The sequence below is a fragment of the Euprymna scolopes genome, chromosome 22, assembly GCF_053919585.1.
Source record: "Euprymna scolopes isolate OS-2025 chromosome 22, ASM5391958v1, whole genome shotgun sequence".
NCBI lineage: Eukaryota > Metazoa > Mollusca > Cephalopoda > Sepiida > Sepiolidae > Euprymna > Euprymna scolopes.
Genome location: NC_136503.1, coordinates 74,091,330 through 74,114,467, shown reverse-complemented (window position 1 = coordinate 74,114,467; position 23,138 = coordinate 74,091,330).

Sequence of the window (23,138 nt, the reverse complement as noted above, 5' to 3'; positions counted from 1 at the left end):
CGTGAATGAGACGCGGAATCTTCTGTGTAGCTTAATTGCATATATATTTTCATCTGCCTAGTGTCTTTCTTCAGGTTTATACCAATTACTATTTTTGCTATATATATATATATATATATATATATATATATATGTATATATATATTTATATTAATGTATATATATTTATATTTATGTATATATATTTATATTTATGTATATATATTTATATTTATGTATATATGTATTTATGTATATATACACATATATTTATGTATATATATGTATATATATTTATGTATATATATATATTAATGCATGTATATATATATATTAATGCATATATATACTTATGTATATATATATTTATGTATATATATATATTTTTATGTATATATATATATATTTATGTATATATACTATGTATACATATATTTATGTATATATATATTTATGTATATATATTTATGTATATATATATTTATGTATATATGTGTGTATATATATGTATATATGTATATATGTGGGTATATGTGTGTGTATATATGTATATATATGTATATATGTGTGTATATGTGTGTGTATATATGTATATATATATATATATATATATATATATATATATATATATATATATATATATATATATATATATGGATTGTGGCAACATTCATAGCTCATGCTTTTTTAAGCTTTAAATAAATCACAATATATTTTTTTACAATCTGTCACTGTCATGAAAAGAGTAAACACACCTCTCGAAACAAAGGTGAAACAACTAAACGCGCGTGTTATTTTAACCATTCTTCACGACAGCGAAGCATGCACACTAAACGCAGAGTTACATATGGAGGTTCAAGCAGTAGAAATTTCATATCACATCACCAACGATTAAGTCCGCAGAAATGTCAAAAGTGTGTCACTATAGAGAACTACTAACCACGTTAAAAAGATGGGTCCCATATGGCATAGCCAAGTAACGCACTCAGAAGGACTTACACAAACAATTCATAAAAAAGAAGACGGGTAAGGAGAAGATGTAGACCGTCACGATCGTTTATCGGAAAAAGAAAAAAAAACTTCGCTATTACCTTAACACTCACGTACCGCCGTACCAAGGGGAGCTAACTTGTATAACATTTATCAACCGTGCATCCCCTTTACTACATTTGTAGGTTATTGGGCATTTAACACAAAGAATATTTGTCTGTGCAGTTAAACGCAATGGTTGTATATGTTGTACTATATAAAGCAAGATCATACAACCACCTCACAACTAATATCCATTTGTAGAAAACAACCCCTCACATTTCGTCCCTTAGTCGAAGAGAGCTGCGATTACAACCCATATTTTAATTGCAATACATATATCAACAGGGTTTTAAATGTATCTACACTTGTGTACAAACATGTCGTGGTTGCTCAGAACTTGCTGTCATAAAGCAAAGAAAATAAATTATTCTTATTCACCTAATTATGGCTTACTGTATCACGCCAGTGTTTGCTGAATCGTTCAGTAATATTGCAACTCCAATATGCAAGGTGTTATGTCCTCGACAAAAGATATACTCCATCTTCGAGTTTGTGTCTTAATATCATCCAGTGATACAAGTTTACCCATATGCAACTCAAACCATTAAATAAGTCGGTCACAACACAACACTCAGGTAGCAGAGCGTATCAATAGAAAAACGAATCCCCTCTGTCCGCTCTAAAATTTATCCGTTATCCCTAAACAACTAGTTCTTTATTTCAAATTAGTCTTGATGTATCTCTTAAAAACTGGATTGGAAAAACAGGCCGGTATGTTTAATCTCTCCCTAACTCTCAGTATACGATACGGATTGATTGGTCAGGCGGAGTTACTCAGTCAAATCGTAGATTTCAGAAATTTGTAAACACCCCCTATTTAAAAAAAATAGTGTACACAAATTTCACATGTTAACAAAGTGTAATTATACAGTAATGCCGAAAGCAAGTCAAAACTTGCTGCCATTCTCTATGAATACAACCCTATCGATTTCATCTAAAGCATTGCCAGTGAAATCATTTTGAGATTTGTTGAGGTTGTATTGGCTATATGCAGAATAGAACACTTTACGGCATCGTGGGGATAATGCATTATTTTATGCAGTGTTTCTTGGTCAAGAATTAAATTTATACACCCGAAGCATTATAAGACATTTACAGAGAGTATGAATGCAGACCTTTATAAAATCTTATAGACAGGAACTTATTCTATTTATATTCCAATAATATATTCTTATTTCTGAATTTCCTAACATATAGAAAAATGCATTATTGTCTGTTTACGTGATGAAGACTACAAGAATTGTGCAAATAAAATATCAAACAACATCTATACATGTATTAGATTACATTAAAAAAAATTAGTCACGAGAGTCTGGACCGTATTATAAGTTTATAGTTTCGCAGAGACAGACAAGGGCTGCGAGTTTTAGAATTAAATTTAGATAACAAAATAGACGTACACGCTATCTATAAGCAAACATTATCACTATTATCTAATCACTATTTTACAATCTACTATATCTGCTCAATTTTGTTTGGTTCGACAGTTCCTACAGTCTTCTTCGGCAATAAAATATAAATATTTACATTTTTTTTATTATAACTTTAGAGAATATGGCAACGGATGCAGCTGTGTGTGTACAGACACATGTAAGTAAACGAGGCAATAAATGGTGAACGCGACACACACGCTTTTACACCAAATGTATATGAGTATATGGCGAACAATTAGCGAGTACTTTAATCAATATACGATGAATGGCCCCAGAAAATACATAGGTGAATAAGTGATGGCGAACTTGTTCAGTTTATGGTAAATTAATGGTGAATTAATGGTACATTATCGTAAATTAATGGAAAATATGGTAAATTAATGGTAAATTAATGGTAAATGATGGTAAATTAATACAAATAATGACAATAAAACATCTATAAGATAAATGTTACCTGTTTGTTTAAATGTATGTATATATGTATGTATGTATGTATGTATGCCTTAAACCTTCGACAGAGACGACGGGTTTTCACGATATTGGTATCATTCTGAAGCCTGACTCTTTGGACAGCATATATATCGAAATATTGGTCAAAAACATTAATTGCTTCACCCTCAACTGGTCATTTTTTTTACAGGGAGAGTTCGCTTTTTTTCGGCGATATTTCGAAAGTCATTCCCTCTTTTTGACTATCTAGTATTAATTTAAAGGCACATACATTCCGGTTTGGCGATGGATGCAACAGCAAAGATGGCACTTTTCTTTTCATGTTCTTTTCCTTCTTCGCGATACGGGTTCGAGCCTGCCTGCTTACTGCCCCCCCTTTTTTTTTTCTAAACACACACTTCCAAACACCCGGGCAACGCCGAGCACCCAGGCTCGTATTTTATAAAAAATAACTTAATCCAATAATAACGAACAAGTAATTTTGGCACAACGGATAAAGTATAAATAAAGGTGTGAGGGAAACTGGCGGTAGAAGGTTCAATTCTTAGTGTTTCAGCTACATATAATACTATGGCAAATTATTGAAGACTTCGATTCGTTCACGAATGAGAGGACAGTCGATTTAATAAAGGATTCCATTTAAAATTTCGTACAGAGGCCTGCGTTCGACGAAAAACTTTACATGTTCCATAATATATGCATTAAGATAACAACGCTGTGCAGAAAACAGTAAAAATATGAACAATAATCTTAATAACTCAAATGATCCTAATCTCTAGTACTATCGCAACTATTATAGAAAAGTCGCTGATTATGTGAGTTCCTTCTTCATAGATTCCGAAACAGCTGAGCTTATCTTTTGTCAAATTTCACACAAATGTAATTCATATGTCTGGCAGTGTGCTTAAATATGTTTTGTATGGAAATTCATCATTCAGTATCAACAATCTAAAAATCTGATCATAGAAATGGTCGCTCTTTTATAGATACACTATTTTTTTTTTACAAAGGAATATTTTACGTTACACTGGACGGTGTTACGTAAAGTATTCCTCTGTAAAAATCATATGTTTTAATTATAAGAGAAGAAAGTCTATTCTAAAGATCGACAAGCCTAACTATCAGCTGACGTGATATAGTAAACCAACACAGCCGGAATTTGGTAGACGACATTATCATTATTATTTCTTTTATTTTTACTTTTTTGCAAATTAGTCCACCGAGCAAATTATTCATCGTAATATATAATAATCAATAGAGGAGTGATTCTATAATAATTCATACGAAATCTGCATGAATTAAAATATCATGTATAAGCGTATTTATGACCGGGCGATGCCGGACTGCCAGCTAGTGTTTATTTAAGTATGCAGTTTGTGTGATTTTAGACGAAAAGGAATAAACTAAACTTTGTTTAACTCATATTTAGTAAAATCTTGTAAGTTAGTGAAATAGACACAGAGACACACCACGTTCGAATACTATTAATCATACCATTCCTTCTAAGACTTCGAACATTACTCGACCGAAAAGGTTCGTGGTAAAAACCAATAAGCTGCAAAAAAAAACCCCGGTCATATTACATTAATAACGAATATAATTTAGCTTCATAATTTTACGGTGTTTGGCTATTCGGTTGAGAATCTCTAAAATAAAAATTAAATAAATAAGACATTCGCAATATTAACACAGAAATCTTTATTTACGCGCAGCCTTACAAAATGTTTTATTGTTATTTTATTCGTGGAAAGAGAAAGTGAATAACATCTTTTTTCTATTGATCGTGAGCCAGCACACCGTGAAATATTGCCACAGCTTTTATGAATTTTAAATAGATTCATTCAAATGAACAGTTTACATGGTTTTATAACCTTTCAAATAAATGATGTATGTTTCGTTCACGTGCTCAACATGTATAAAATCTGCAACACTATTTTTTATTATATTTGTCTATGGGTATACGCAACATTACATTGCCTTGTATATGAGTATAGCTGATCGGTTGGCTCCGTTTATTTATTTTCCTTTATGTTTCCGTAATCTTGCTAGCTTCAATCTCTTTATAAATATTATTAGGGCATATGTATATACACGAGATATGCTGTTGTATTATCTCGTTCCCGGTTCCTTTATTATAGCGTATTTTATATTAGACTAGATACCTCTTAAGAGATATAGTTTTATAAAAATGTCACATGAAGGGCTGCCCCTTATGATATAAGTAAGAACACTTACTAGATAAGTGAAAATGATATTAGGATGAGGTTAGAATCGAAACCTGTATGCAAGTGTTAAAGATAATGGAAAAATGGAATGTTAGAAATTCAGTCTATTGTTAATTTTGTTAGAAACTGTTAAATATTGTTTATATCGGAAAATGAGTCGAATGTCTATTCGTTTAGAAATCTAGATATTAAATATGTCAGATAAAGAATGGAGATGCAAATTAAAAAAGATATTGTTTAAATATAGGTTATATTAGAATTAACGATTCTTTTTGTTTGCCACGAAGGTTGTTAGGCCAAACATATGTAAAACAAAGTGAAAATTAGTCATGTTTGTAAAACACACTTCTGACGTCATAAACAAAGGATATTTCTCAATATAGGAATCTGAGATTTCGGAGTTAGGGTCAGTTCTCTGCCAGTTAATCAGAGGAGTTGATCAGACAGAGTTGAAATTCCACAGTTGATGAGGTTGGTTGGTTGGTTGGTTGTTTTTGTTTTACGGCATATCAACCCTTTTCGGGTTATTTAATGCCGAATCCAAAGATTCTGAAGAAAAAAAAATGTAATAGAATATATTTGTTGTTTTCAAGTCGGTTTCTATTTAACCCATAGTTGGCACCCTAACAGGTACTACCACTCCGTGTCAGAGTGGACCTGGAAGCAATGGTAATTAAATGGTGGCTCTACACTCCCCAAAGCCCGCAAGCTGGGGCCTCACCACTGGATATAGTTTAAGGTCATATCCAGGACCCCCATTGAGGGACTTTTACCCTCTGCAGGGGGGGGGCAGTCGGTGTATTCTAATGCCCTACCGACAGGGCCCAGTTGATGAGAGATGTTAGTTAGAGAGGAGAACCTTTAGAAGCGAAGGGTATAATATTAGACCATGTTGATCCAAGTTTGAATTCTTGACGTCATCTACCGGCAAATCAGACGAATAAAGACATCACCATTTATGTTTGTAACTGTTGTCTTGCGTCGTTATTCTTTACAACAGAAAAGGTAAATGTGTTTTATCATCATCTTGTAGGAGCGTTGTGTAAACCTTTACAAGTAGTATGCTCTCCCTTCCATCATAAGTGAAGTATCTCCTCCTCACTATATGTGTATAAGAAATGTTGTTGCATATATCTCGAAGACTATATTAATATGAAACCTCCAAGAATTGTCGCGGTCGTCGTCATGATGTAATATATATAAATGCCTTCTTCCCATAAGAATTGTCATCACCATCCGTTATATGTATGCCCGCATTACATGAACCTGTCATATGTCCAAAATATGAGCCCCATGTTACACAACAAAAAAACATCTTCCGTAATAAAAAAAATATGTAGCGTCTCCAGAAATTATTATCAAGAGGTCACATGACATGTAATTAAATATAAAAATGAAGATAAATAAACAAATAATTTTATAATAATATACAAATAAATAAAGAGTTTTGGATATCTGTGAATAAGAGAGCAACCGGGTGGGGTGAAATAGAGCATGATTATGAGAAAGACCTAGGCGTCTACATCGACAACAAACTGAGTTCCAAGGAACATGTAGCTAAATCCATCGCAAAAGCAAATAAAGTTGTCGGGATCATTCGCCGCACTTTTGACTTCCTCTCGAATACAGTCTTTGTGCAACTCTACAAGAGCCTTGTGCGTCATATCTTTGAGTATGGCCACTCTGTCTGGCAGCAACACCATAAAACCTTATGCAGTGACCTTGAAGACGTACAGCGCCAAACAACCAAGCTGCTGGCATCACTGAAGGATAAGCGATACTCTGAAAGATTGAGAACCATGAGACTGTCCACGCTTGAGCATCGTAGAAATCATGGTGACATGATTGATATCTACAAGTACATCCATGGGATCTATGATACAGGAAAGTTGTCTTTTCAGATCGCCAAAAACAGGTCCACCAAGGGGAACAGCCTCAAAACCGTATAAAACACTGTAGGTTAGGTGTCCGCAATGGGACCTTCTCACAGAGGGTTGTCAACGCATGGAATGATCTCCCAGATGCAGTTGTACAAGCACAAATGGTAAACGCATTCAAAAGAAGACTTGGCGCCCATTTATATGCCGAATTTATATTGCCCATCCTCCTAAATGGAAATGCAAATTCCTGGGTTTCTGTGCCACGCATGTTACAGAGTTGTCTAGGATTTTTTCCCCCTTGGGATAATGAACAGGTCCAACACTGGACCTCAAACATCTATATGTCAAAGTAAAATTCAAAGTCAAAGAAAAAAAAGGACATGGTATAAAGAAATTAAAGAAAGAATTGAAAAATACGGGGAGTATAAAGAAACAACGATACAAATAGAAGTAAAAATATAAACGTCCCAAGGAAAATATATATAATGTGTCAACCGTTTATAACAGAAAGCTCATTTACATTAAAAAATGCGATGTACCGTAACATACAAAAATTAATAATAAATAAATAAATAAATAATAAATAATAATTAAATAATAAGTACTAATAATTATAAATTATAATAATTAGATAATAAATATATCAGTCACGATTACGGCTTGTTTTATCGTTGTGATAGACCATTCAAATATACCTCATTTAACTGGGGACAAAAAGTTAATAAAAATTACTTGAATCAACTATTGACAAACCAACTATGATCAACTTTATCTTCTCCACCAACACCGCCCTATCCACTATCACTACAGATAGTAATAAAAAAGACGAGGAGAGTAGAGCATATTAGTAGTAGTGGTAGTAGTAGTAATAATAATAATAATAATAATAATAATAATAATAATAATAATAATAATAATAATAATAACGAAAATACGTCATAAATACCATAAATATTAAAAACATTTTATCTTAAAAGTTATAAAACTATAATAATAATTCTGATTCCGTTTATGAACGGCTCTCTGGAAAGGGATGGGATTCACTTCCATAGGATTTCCCTTAATCCCGGCTTCAAACCAGGAGCTTCAAAGATCAAGGGTTTTCCTTAGGATGTTGGTGGTACCTATAATTGCAGAGGTTTGAAGGCTGCCTAAAACATCGGGGATTTGTAGTTTTTTAAATTGTCCTTCCTGACGACTTGATACTACTCCTAGTATACCAACTACGACCTCGATTATTTGTGTTTTAACCCCGTGTATACGCCTTATCCCCAAGGCCAATGGAGCATAATTGCTCCACTTTTCATTCTCCTTCACTCTCACATTCCTGTCCCAGGGTACTGAGAAGGCTACAATCTGCCAGTTTTTGGAGACCTTGTCTATGACACCAAATCCGGACGATGTTTGGTCGTTATGACACTTTTGTCCCACCATACATCTACCTTGCCATCCCCACTTGTTCCCACGTCATTAGGCACCTCCTCAAACCATTTTCCAGCACACTTCACCCCAACCCTCTTACACACCTCCCAATATATCCGGAGTTCTATGCGATCGTGTCTTTTGCGGTACTCTCTCTCTGGGCCAGTCAACTACACCCAGCTGCAAGGTACGCAATTGACTCTGATGTCTTACCACAAATCCGGCATTCTGCAACAACTTCCTCTCCTAGAACCACTTTTTTGAACAATCGTGTTCCTAACGCCTGCTCTTGTGCTGCACACATAAAATCTTCAGTACTCTTAGCTAGAGACCCAGCTCTAAGCCATTGCCATGATCTTTCATCAGTCACTTCTGCTATATCCTGAAAGAACCTTCCATGCAATTTCTTCCTAGCCAGTTCCTCTGACCTTTCTCCATCCACACGTTTTACATAATCAGGCTTGGTCTCACATACCTCCACTCCATTGGCCACAACCTTAAGCATCCACTCTTCACTTCTAACCACATGTTCCTTCAACAACATCTCCTCGGCTCTAACACAATCTTTTACAGTTTTCAATCCTCTTCCACCATCTTTCTTCTTTTAATACAGCCTTGCGAGGCTACTTCGAATGTTAAATATACCAAACATTGTTAAAACTTTTCTTGTTTTGATATCCATGGCATGCAAATCCTTGTCAGACCATTCTAAAATTCCCGAACTGTATCTAAAAACACTGACTGCCGCTGCATTTACTGCTTTCATTAGATTTCCACCATACAGTTTCGACTTTGCAATTAGTTTCACTCTTCTAGGATACTCCTTCCTGCCTTTTTCTTTCATTTCTCTGTTCATGATGCCTACACCCTCCAGCACTCCCAGTTATATCATGTATCTTCTATTTCTTTCATGATTTCTCAATTTGGAAGCACTATTCCATTCGAATAAACCTTGACTCCGCTTTTCATCACCAGCACCGCACATTTACTAATCCCAAACTCCATCGCAATGTCTTCTGAGTATGTCCCCACAAGTGCTAGCAGTTTCTCCATTTCCTTTTCATGTCTGCCGAATATTTTCGAATCATCCATATACAGTAGGTGGTTGAGGCGTCTGTCACCAGATCCGAAGTATTACGCCAGGTTTTCTCTCTTGAAGAGGATACTCAGTGGCATCATTATCATTACAAAAAGAAGTGGTGATCACGAATCTCCTTGAAATATCCCACGTTTAATGCTAACCTGCCCCATCTCCTCTCTGTTTGCTGTCAGCAAAGTTTTCCATTGAGCCATACTTGTCTCCAAAAGCCCTACCACATTCTCAGCAACCTTCATCATCAATAGTGTTTCACGTATCCATGAATGAGGAACCATGTCATAAGCTTTTCTGTAATCGATCCATGCTACGCTCAGATTCCTCTTCTTCTTCTTCGCATTCTGCATTATTGCTTTATTAATTAATAGTTGCTCTTTAGTACCTCTTGAGCCTTTCCGGTACCCATTTTGTTCGTCAGGAAAAACACCATTACTCTCTAGATGTTCATAAATTTTCACCGCAAATATTCCAGTCAACAGTTTCCACATCAGTGGCAGATATGTAATTGGTTATAATTATTGCCATCTGTTCCTTTTGCAGGATCTTTCCTAATCAGTTATGTTCCTCCCTTCACAAGCTAATCAGGGACATCTCCTGACTTTACAACCCTTTGTAGAGCAGCAGCTATAGGTGGATAAAGGCATTGAAACTGTTTAAACCAGAAGCCCATCACTCCATATGGACCAGGTGCCTTCCTGTTTGGCATCCTTCGTATGCCAGTTTTAACGTCATCGATGGTTATCTCAACGTTCTTCATCTGCTGCATTTCTGATAGCCTTTCCCTGACCTCTCCCAACCAGCTAGCTTTCTCATTATATCGCCCTTCGACAGACCAAATCCTACTCCAGAACTTCCTTGCATGTTTTTTTTTTTTCATTTGGAGTGTTGTTATTTCCCGCCTGTTTACAACCATTTAATTCTTTATGCAGTAGTGACTGACTGTCCGGAAAGGGTTGTTCTGCCGAAATACAATACTTTTTTCCAACAACGTTCCTAATTTTCATACCACATGGTTAGAACGTTCATCGTTCCTTTTTCCAGCAATCTATACCTCCTTTAAAGCTCGTCCTTGGCTTTCAGTCCTAGTTTAACTCCTTTTCTTATTTCTTTGATTATACCAATGTCTTTACGCCACCTCTGCCAGTGTGGCTTCTATCCTTCATTTCTCCATTTTTCTTCTGTAATAAGCCAAGACGATTCGCAATAACGTATGACGCTGCATATAGAAGCCTGTTAAGTTCCGAAATGATATGTTTTCTTATGATGTTGTGAATCACTCCTTGAATTATTTTACTTCGTTTTTCTCCTTCCGCCTATCACTAATCTTCATACTTGTACTCTCTATGATATCGTCTCTAAGAAGAACCTCTCTTAACTTCTGAATACTTCTTTTTCTACAGAAATCAAAGTTCGAACTTCATCACCACTCCTCCATATATCTGCTCCTTTCACTGGCTCCATTGTCTCAGAGCCAATGATCTCATCTGGCTTAGATCCTTTAAACTCTTTCTCATTACTTCCCCTTACCATAGGATTCCATACCTCCTCAGTTGTCCGCCTCCCATCATCGTTTACATTTCCCTTCTGCACTTCCACTCTCTCAGTTCTTTCATCAGAGCAAGTTTCATGAATTTTACTTTCGTTATTCATTTCATTCCTAACCATCCATTCAATCTCTTCTCTTGTAATCACTGAAAGTAGGTTGTTATTTTAATTTGCTTTAACTGGGATACCAAACTCGCGACACTTCTAGGTCCCCCTCTTCTCGATTCCCATTCTTCTTTCATTTTTCGGATATATCCATCAAATTTGGTACTTCCACTTCTTACGAAGCATTCACACAGAACTCTTCTTTCCTCATCCGTCCATGTTTTTTTTTTACATTTCCTGTTCCAACTCCCTTCGTGTCTTGGTACCCTCTCTGGCAATTCTGATTCCCCCTTTTTCCAGCCATATCATCAGAATTTAAAACAGTTGTATGATGACGACAGGACCCACCCTGTTTGTTGACCAGTGGGACAGCTGTCTGACGTGAGGCCATCACAAGGTGTTCTACCCTCATTTACGTCGTTATTTTCAATATTTTGATTTGATTTTCTCCCATAACTGGGGTTAGTGAATTTAAGTTTACATCACCACCGATAGTTTTACCGAGACATTATCTCTAGAAGGGTTCCCCACCAAGGTCAAAGATCCCCCCGACCTTTTTCCTCCATCATCACCACTATGCCCATTACCACCAACAACAACAATAGAAATAAAATCTACAATGATAATAGCAACACTAATATTGGTAGCAATAATATTAACAGCAAAACAACAATAGCAATGACAGCAAAAAACAACACCTACCATTACAACTACAGTAATAATAAAAAATAATAAAAACATACCACCATTACAACCACCACCACCACTACTACTACTAGTAATACTATTAGTGGTAATAGTAATAACCAATAAAGTATTTTTTAAAATAATAATAACAATAATAATGATAATGATAATAATGATAATAATAATGATAATAATAATAAAAAATAATAATAATAATAAGTAGAAGAACAATAATAATAATAATAACAAAAATAATAATGATAATAATAATTATAATAATAATTATAATAATAATTTCAGTTAGAAAAGCTTACTTTGTTCGTTTTTTTTCGTTTTTTTGTAATTTTATAACATGTAATAATAATAATAATGATAATAATGATAATAATGATAATAATAATAATAATAATAATAATAATAATAATAATAATAATAATAGTGCCATTCAAACCCAGTCAAAGTCCAACAACTGCTTCCAACTAGAAATCAATGGCAGACAGCTGTTGAGATTATGCAACTTTACTCACAAATTCTATTGAAAGAGGCGGAGAGTACCGGAAACTTGGGGAGACTTGTTGTCACTCAGCTTTCAGTGAACACCGCAGGGTGTTCTCAGGGAACGATCTCTGAAGACTCGTGTACAACCTCCTTGTGAACCTATAACAATCAATTATACCATCTAATTACCATTTACAATAGAGACAAAAAGTAATGAATAATCAAAAGATAAATACTTATAATGCAGACACCAATTGGTAAGTTTAATTCTGCTGACTTCAAATATAGAAATAGCAATAACAATAAATGTAACTCATAATAGAAAAACATGTATAAAGATATTACTTACTCTTGAATGAAAATTAAAAATAAAAATAAATATAATTCATAAAAATTAAAAATTATGGTTAAAATTGTTATTCTTTTGTATAATTAAAAAAAACGTATCAATTTAAATCAAAACAAAAAGTTGAAATTAGTGTTAAAATTAAAGAGGAATATTTATTTATAAAAATGTTTCAAATTGATTAAAGTTGTACCTAATATGAAAAAGTTTCTGACTCATAAAAAAATCTAGGCCATTAATAAGACCCACATTTAAGTTTCATTTTGTAAAGTGTCCATAGTAAAAATAAATGAAGAAACCAAAAATAATAATTATACACATGAATAATGATACACATGAACATGTAAAGTATTAATATTTAAAATAACTATCATTTATAACGGGGAAGGGGGTGATAAAATCTGGATTATGTCAGAAAATATTAGGCGGTGATAAGTATTTTTTATGAAACGATAATCTGAAGCACAGGTGATAAAATATAATAAATAGAATATTTTGTGAAGATTCTAGTAAAAAGCGCTATTAATGTAGGATATAAACAAAGGACCATCGTTTATAATAATTTTAAGAAGGAATTGTGCTTTATAATGCCTACAATTTATGTCTCTTATATGTTATGTAAGAGCTTAAATTTCGTGATAAAAAATTTAATTCAGACAGAGAAAAAAGAGGAAATTTAATGATTCACATTTTTTAACTTTCACAGTAAACAATTGGTATCAAATTTTGTCTTATTATTTCACAATTGTTTGACGCTATTGATGTATGATCACTATAATTTGAATTAATCAAGGGGTATTTGTTTGAAAGTATTGCTTGTTTGGCCTATATAAAATTTATTGATTGAAAAGTCCTTATGTGCTCTAATGTAAGTTTGATAGACAGTTCAATTTGAGGGGGCATTCAGATTTATCCATGCAACTGCAATTTTTTTTTGTTTTTTTTTACTTAATTTAGTCCAGTGTAATCATTGAACATGTTATTATTGTGTTTTTAATTATTTTTGCAAATTATTGCTGTAGATGTAGATTTCACCATAGAACAGGCGCTTTACCAATCTATCGTCGTCCATCCTTGTCAAATACACAAATGTGTCAACCACGACAAGTCTCTGCTTGTTCACAAAAATATTTGGTTCCACATACAAACTACCGGGTGGAGGTGGGAAAATGACCTTAATCTTCTTAAGACTAATAGTAAGCCCAAAAGACGCACCGGCCCTCGAAAACAGATCCATGATACCCTGCATATCCCTCTAACCATGGGCCACGAGATCGGCGTCATCCGCATAAAGCAATTCACGAAACAGTTGTTGAAAGTACAGATTAGTTACAATACAAACGCCTTCCCATATTAAGAATGGCTTTCTAAATAACAAAGTTATTTTTGCGCAATAAATAGATGCACAAATAACAAATACCTTTAAAGGAGTTTCCTTATTTACTAGTATTAATCTTTGTGGATTATCTGATTTTAAAACTATAATTATAGAATAAAACACTGCTTAAAAACAATTACTCACTAAAAATAAAATAAATTAAAAGTTGACACTAATTTTCTGCAAGTATTTTTATTAAGTAGAAACATTTACGTGGTTATGTTTCGTAAAGAATGTGTACAATAAAATTGTATGGACTATTTTTTTTCGTTTTGATATAAAACTGGATTATTTCCATATTTTAATAAAAAAATTTAAATAGAATTTGATGTGAAATATGAGATTGGTGCAAAATAATGTTTTGACGTTCATTTGAACGTCAAAAAATGCCATTATTTTTGCACCAACCTAATAGAAAAACAAATTAAAAAAGATAAAAAAAATATGTTTAAATTAACTGCAAATACTTGAAATATAATAATATATATTTTAAACAAACCTTTATCGTTTATCCTTTCGAAATAATTAAGGCTAAATCGTAATGTTTTCACATTAAATAATAAACAAACGTTAATTTTCAATATCAATAACGAGCGTGTTTTGCAACGGTGAAATCTAAAATGTTTCCACCCCCCAAAATGTTCATGGAATGAAAAAGCGAACTTTTATTTAAAACACATATTTTTGACTTTACACTTAATATTTATTTTATTAATTCATTAACCTAACTCATTTTATTTATAAATGTAGTTTAAAACATTCTAAATAATGATTCAATTTTCTTAACAGTATGGATTGTTTTGATGGCGGGACGTTCTTGAAAATTAACCGAAAAACTTTTAATCGCTACAATTTTTCAACTTTTAAAGTCATTTCCTAAAGCAAAGACGTTCATTTGAACGTCAAAAAATGGCATTATTATATATATATATATATATATATATATATATATATATATATATATATATTTATTCTTTATTCTAATTATTCTTTATTTTCATGTCATATTTGACTAACATTCTTTCTTTATACGCATATTGACCGTTTTTAAAACCACTAATTACGACATTATTGCATTCGAGATCCGGATATCCTGTTATTTGGAACCCTTTAAACGTTAAATCTCTTAGTCATTTATAAATATATATGGCGATTAAGCTACACTGAATATTCGGCGTTTCATCCCCCCTAGGATTCGTCAGGCTTATGCGCATAATAAATTACTATATATATATATAATATAATATAATAAAAGCTGAGCGTCTGTGTGTGTGTCTGGTAACGAATAGCTTCCTATATGGGTGACTATTATAGAAAACTGATCACATATAATGATAGAAGACGTATCGAGACACAGGAATGGGAATGTTTGATTTGGCATAATGATGATTCATTAAAAGCGTGGGGTCTGCGTACGCGCCTGCCCCACAAAGTATTGAAATAAAAAAAATAAGTTAAACAAAACACCCTTACAAGTGTTTTTGATATAGATGTACATAAGAATACTTTGATAATTATGTTATAACTTAAATAGGGATAATTGTGGGGTGTGCGTTCGCGCCTGAACTCCATAGAATGGAAATAAGCACACTCTTTAATAAAGCCTTTTCATATATATCTGCTTAAGTATACTTTGATAATTTTGTTTCAGCTTGAAGAAATATGGTATAATAAAATTATGGGGTGTTCGTTCGCGCCTGACCTCCATAGAATGGAAATATGTAACGAAGTTTAACAAGTTTTTTTTTTTAATATAGATCCACAGAATATTGTGATAAGTATTTCCCTGTGAACAGGTATGGTATATTAAATTATGGGGTCTATCTATTTTATATTAACTCTCATCATATTTTGCTATGGTTTTGATACCCCCAATTTCGAAGCTATCTTTTAACAACCCTTCCTTATCATAAATTATCATACTTTCATAAATCTGAGTCCATTTTCTGTAGGCTGTTTTTAAACCCAGTCACCGACGGGTACTTTTGCTAGTGTGTATGTATATATATATATATATATATATATATATATATATATATATATATATACATATATACATATACATATATATATATACATATATGCGCACATATATATATATATATATATATGTATACATATATATACATATATATATATATAAACTGTGTTCATCGCTTTATTACAGATTACAAAATAATCAATATTTCAGTAAATATAAGTTATAAAAAGCTTAAAATTACACCATCCAAGGACTGTATTAAGGTGAGATAAATCCTAAAATTTCATCAAAATTCATGTAATATTAAAAAGTTATGTTATTTTTTTTAATATTCAATGAATTTTCACCGACCATCCTTTATTGCAGGCCTCATAAAATGCCCAAAAAAGGGCGTTTAACAGCTACCGAGAAGCAGAGGATTATTGCAGGACTAGCAGAAGGACTCTCGATCATAAATTTAGCCACAGAAGTAAAAAGGGATCCCCGAACTTTAGCTACATTCGTCAAGAACCCCAACATCAAGTCCAGGAACGATAAGGGCACAAGGAGGAAGCTTTCTGATCGGGATCCTCGAAAAATTCGAAGAGAGATTGTGCGCAACCCAAACAACACCAGTGCAACAATTTTTGCGAGGGCTGAAGTCATACCAAGGTCCAGACAAGCCCGGTTCAATGTACTGAATGAAATGGCAAGCAACATCAATCATATTCCAAGGCCTCCATTGAGCCAAACCCACAAAAAAAAAACGATTGGCTGGGCACAAAAATATATGAAAATGGATTGCCAAAATGTTCTGTTTACAGATGAGGCTCGTGCTACCCTTGATGGACCTGACGGATGAGCCAAAGTTTGGAATCCAAATGGAACTCCAACGCCTTATAGATTTCGTCGCCAACAGGGAGGTGGAGGCATAATGTTTTAGCCGGGAATTATTGGGGATAAGCTATGTGAACCATTCCGAGTGCCAGAAGGTGTCAAGCTCACCAGCAATGCCTACACTGCCTTTCTAAATGAAAATTTGTTACCATGGCTTGATGATCTTCCCTTGTCACGTCGTTTTAAGATTATTTTTATGCATAACAATGCCCCATCTCATGCTGCTAGGGTAACCACATCCTTCCTTGGATCTCAGGGCTTTGTTAGATTCTCCGGAACTTAACCCCATCGAACACCTAGGGTCAATATTGAAACGAGGAGTTTATGAGCGAGGAGAGCAGTTTTCTTCGAAGGATGCCCTTTGGAACAAAATAGTCGACGTTGCCAGAACCATTACTCCATCTCAGATCAAACAATTGACCTCCTCGGTAGACAAAAGTTTGTTTAATGTAATTTCAACACATGGGGGATATGTGGACAAATAATTCGTTTGTTTGACACTTAGCCCTCGGGATGTGCCTTTGTTTTTGTTAATTTTCCCCAGAAAATGTGTTCAATACAAACTTATGATGTTTTGGTATTGTTTTATTGAGCTAAAACATTGTCTTAGAAGACTTGCAATAAAGCGATGGACGGTGATATTCCTTGAATATTAAAAAATAACATAACTTTTTAAATATAACATGAATTTTCATGAAATTTTAGGATTTATCTCACCTTAATACAGTCCTTGGATGGTGTAGTTTTCAGCTTTTTATAACTTATATTTACTGAAATATTGATTATTTTGTAATCTGTAATAAAGCGATGGACACAGTTTATATGTATGTGTTCGTGGATTTATTTATCTGCATGCATGAACACCTGCGTTTCTACGTGTATATGTATATATATATATATATATATATATATATATATATATATATATATATGCATATATGCATATATATATATATATACACATATACATATATATTTATAGATAGTTATTCGTTATTCTTATATGTGTTGTGTAAGTAAAGATTACAAAGGAGAGATTAACCTTTAAAAACCCGGATTAATAAACACAACAGACGTTTATCTTTTTTATAAATGCATGTTTTCAAAACGACAACAAAACATGCATTTTGTTTTTAATGCTTGTTTTCTAATAAAGATTCAGGGAGATATATGAACAGGAAATTAAGGTTTCGAAACAATTTAAATTTTTAAAAGAAACTAAATCAACAACATCCACTAAAAAGAAAAGGACAAAAAATAAACATGAAATATGCAATAATAACGTGGAAGACAACAAGTGCGCGATGAAAAAGAACATTATAGAATTCCATGGAATTAAAATACAGAATGGGTCATAATTATATATGTCTCTGAACACACATGCAAACATGCGCCCTTACAACGTGCACACACACACACACACACACACACACACACACATATATATATCATCCTATGTCTCTATCACTCTTTCTCCCTCTCTCCATATATATATATATATATATATATATATATTTATAAAAGCGAAAATATATATATGTATGTATGTGTGTTCGCTTTTTCTGTATGCCTACAAAAGGCGTCTTCAGAGAAGCGGTCGGTCGCTTCACAACTTTTTAAAACTTTTTATATCACAGATAAATCATAATATCTCACAATTAACAACGAAGCTCGCTTTTCTATATAATTTGCTCGATTCTGGGAAGAATAAATATTCAACATTTGTCGCTCGGCGCGTGTGGGTTAGTCTTTTTCCTATAACATCTTGGGAACCATTCTCGCCCCGCAGTCAAACTTGACCTCATTTACTCATTAAAACGGGAACCTGCCAAATCCAATTAATTAAATAAATTAAAACGTGTAGCCGTTCGCATCTCGCGGTGGGGCAATGGTTAACGTCACACGTTTCTTTTTTTTTTTTCACACTTAAATTTACAACTTTGCTCAAGGGTTCGGGTTCGATACTCATTTTTTTACTTGTTTTTACCCCCCCCCACCCCCGGAGTTTCACACACATCTTCAAACACCCGGGCAACGCCGGGTGCCCCTTGCTAGTATATATATATATAAATATATATATATATAAATATATATATAAATATATATATATATATATATATATATATATATATATATACATATGTATAATGTATTAAAAAGTTTTTTAATTTTTTTCATAATATTATTTTGTATTCCTGCAGGTCACCAATTGAAAACGAATAGAGAAAAGTTATAAGCTTTTATACTTTTCGTATTCTTTTTTATTCATATATATATATATATATATATATATATATATATATATATATATATATATATATATATATATATATACACTCTGTGTGTGTTGGTGTATTTAGTATTCATTTTTTTTTTTCATTCAAGCAAATATTATTAAATGCAACGGATATACTCGGTTTTATACTTCTTTTTTTTTTTTGATTTTCCGTATAATCGCTTTATGTCGAAATTGAAAAGGTTAATGAAGGTTCCATAATTGTTAATGTCACGAGCGCTTTCGATTTGTTAACGAATCGATTAATCGACTTCTCATCGACTTTATATATTTTAACTTACCATCGCCCAACGCGGTTGAATGAATATTTTACTTTTCACTTTTTAATTTCCATTTTCAGTCTTTCTCACTTTTACTTGCTAAACGCATGAAAATGATCCATGGGAAAATCGAAAGCTCTCGGAACAGTAACAATTATTGAACCTTCATTAATATTTTCAGATTTTTATATATAAAGATTTTACGAAAAATCGAAAAATAATAAAGCAAAGTATCTCCGTGTCATTTAATAAGGTTTGGTTGATATGATCAGCTGTGAAACAGCGAAACAGTATTGTATGTTGATGACTATAATGCTCCTTATCTTCGGTTGAGCATTTGGGAAGTTTTATACAAATTACCATTAGCGTATGAACCGATATTCTTTGTGTAACAAATTGAGCTTACATACTTGGACAATGTAAAACTTGTTAATCCACTGCCCACATAGCAGCAGCTGATGAGCTGTATGCGGATCACTATATGTATCGCATTTTGATAACAATAAAAATATTGGACTGTGAAATACGCGTTGATCATCAGTTAATCCCGGGCAACGTCGGGTCTCCCTTCTAAGATATATATATATATATATATATATATATATATATATATATATATATATATATATATATATATTGCAACAAAGTCAAGGGAGATAACTTTAAGAAAATTAATCACAGGGAAATGAAAAAATAAAACCTAAAAGCGGACGAAATCAGCTAACATAAAAATAACAAATTTCCTGGACGTCACGTTAAATTTAGATAAAAACACATATGAACCATACTTAAAAGATAACGCTACTCCAATATACGTAAACCCTAAGTCCAATCACCCACCATCAATTATAAAACAGATTCCTAACTCGATCGTAAGTAGACTCAGTAATAACTCAAACGATGAAAATGCATTTAACAGGTCAACCAATATCTATGAAACAGTATTAACAAATAGTGGATACAAAAATATCGATATCAAGTATAAGCAACAAAACACCAATAACTATAATAAAATTAAAAATAAAAGAAAAAAAACTATAATTTGGTATACGGCCCCATACAATCAAATGTTTAACACAAAACTTGGCAAGACATTTCTAGATCCTGTTGAAAACACTTTCCCGCAACCAACGCCTTACACAAAATTTTCAATAAAAATACCTCAAAGTTAAATTACGGTTGTTGCGAAAATTTAGAGATGATAATTAAAGCACATAATAACAACATATTAAATAAAAACAATGTAAATAACAACAAAATAAACAATAAAAATGTAGACACCATTACGAAATAAAACTAACACTAGCAGAAATAATCATAATAATAATAATAATAATAATAATAATAATAATAATAATAATAATAATAATAATAAACCAACCCTGGAAAAGAAAAACCATACTAGAAATGAAAATACTAATAACGAACAAGATAAATGCAACTGTAGAAACCGCACATTTTGCCCACTTCAAAATTAATTTCTAACCAAAAGTGTTGTTTACTAGGCCACAATATTTGCGAAAGGAACCCCGGATAACAAGAAATATTACGTAGGTATGACTTCCTTAGATTTCAAATCTCGATATTATGACCACAAATGTATATTCAGCAATAAAAAAACACCGCATGAAAACAACGCTAGCAAATAAATACTGGACACTCAAGGAAAGCGGGAATTCGCCGGTAGTCGAATGGAAACTATTAAGACAAGCTACCACGTGTAGGGACCTAGACGACTCATGTAGATTATGCCTTTATGAAAAATTTACTTTCTTGTACTTTAAAGAACCCCAACATCTATTAAACTGTAGAAGAGAAATAGCGAACAACTGTGTTCACAATATAAATTTACTCTAGGATAGCGATACAAAATAGTTTGAAAACAAATAAAAATAATACAAAATAAACAAATAAATAAATGAAATAAGCATGAATATACATAAACGATCACAGATATAAGTATGTATATATATGTATATATATGCATATATGTATGTACATATATATATATATTTATATATAAACAAACATAAAAAAACATAACCTAGATTTAAAACAGGTCAAGAAACTAGATATCCAGGTTAAATAGCGCACACAAAGGAACAGGTAAACTAGAGGTAAAATAGGCCTTTGTCCGATAAGTGCATGTTCATTGGCTGATGGGAAGGGCGCGGTGGATACTAGAAAGCTGATTGGCTAACTAAAAATTTCAATAGATAATATATTTGATACGTCTCTATCTTCTCTCCAATATATACCCGTATACAAGAACACAAATATGCCTATTGATAAATGTCGCATCTATATCATATTACTTTGCGTATCCACTTCTGCTCTGATAAAACATGAAGTTTCGAAGGCTTACAATCATCGGTAGTATAAAATCTAGAATAAGCGTATTACAAACAAGATAAACTATAAAACTGACACCAAACAATGTAAAAGGCATTAGAGCTATGAACCCAAAATTAGACATTAGAAAAATGATTCCATCATCATAATTGTAATACAACTTTTCCCCCTATAAGACAGACCTTTTGGATCAATCGTTGCCATATCGTATTTTCAGATACTGTGCTTAATGGACTTTTGGTCGATTTTGCTCTTACCCCTGCAAAATACTCACGAGAAATACATGCACAGCCTTATGCACGTTTACATTTTTCTTGTTATCTGTCTGTGCCTAAATCTACACGAAAATACTATTAACAATTTTAATTTCTTTGAACTGCCCACAAGTTGAACTCTATATCGCGGGGATGGATTCAATCCAGAAACAGCAGTGTCATTTTGAATTCCAACGAACAAAAGTTTTGTTGTGCCGTTGTCTTATATAATAAAGTTTTGGCGGTTGTCATCCACTGCCGCCATTACGATGTTGTCTAACGAAGTTAATGTGCTAATATAACGTTGTGCCTTTCATACCAGAGTATTTGCAACAATGATTTTAAACATTTCTCGAATTGTTTACGTTGTTCAAACTTTGTAAAACATGATATCGAATTATGTGAAATGAATGCTCTAAGTAACGACAACAAGTGCAGGTTCTGCCGCACAGAAGTTGAGAGTGTGCGTGTGATTGAGTGACTCGCCTGACATCCAAATGCAAGTTTCCGCTGGAGTATGGCTATTATCCAACCCGACACAATTTGTAAAAAAATTGAAGGTCAGATGCATCAGCAAAGCTTGGGAACATATACCAGAGAAAACACATCGAAATAAGTAGTCCAACCCCCACTATACAATACATTATACATTTCATACAGCTACGTATTTCGAAAACGAAACCATAACACCTGATATAGTTATATAGGATAAGAAAGAGAATAAATGAACCTTAGTAGAAGTTAGTGCTTCCAATGGTGCTGTGTTAAACAGAACTGAACCAGAAAATATAACGAAATAACACGTTTGCTAAGCGTTAGATGATTAAAAAAATTATTTTTTTTTTAAATATCTCTATTATTCCAGTAATTATAGTAGCCACTGGACCCATGAAAACGAATTTGAAAAAAAACACTTGCCAAATATACCCGGCGAATCAAGAGCAAAAGCGATTTGAATAATTGCACTTAAAGAAACGGTCAGA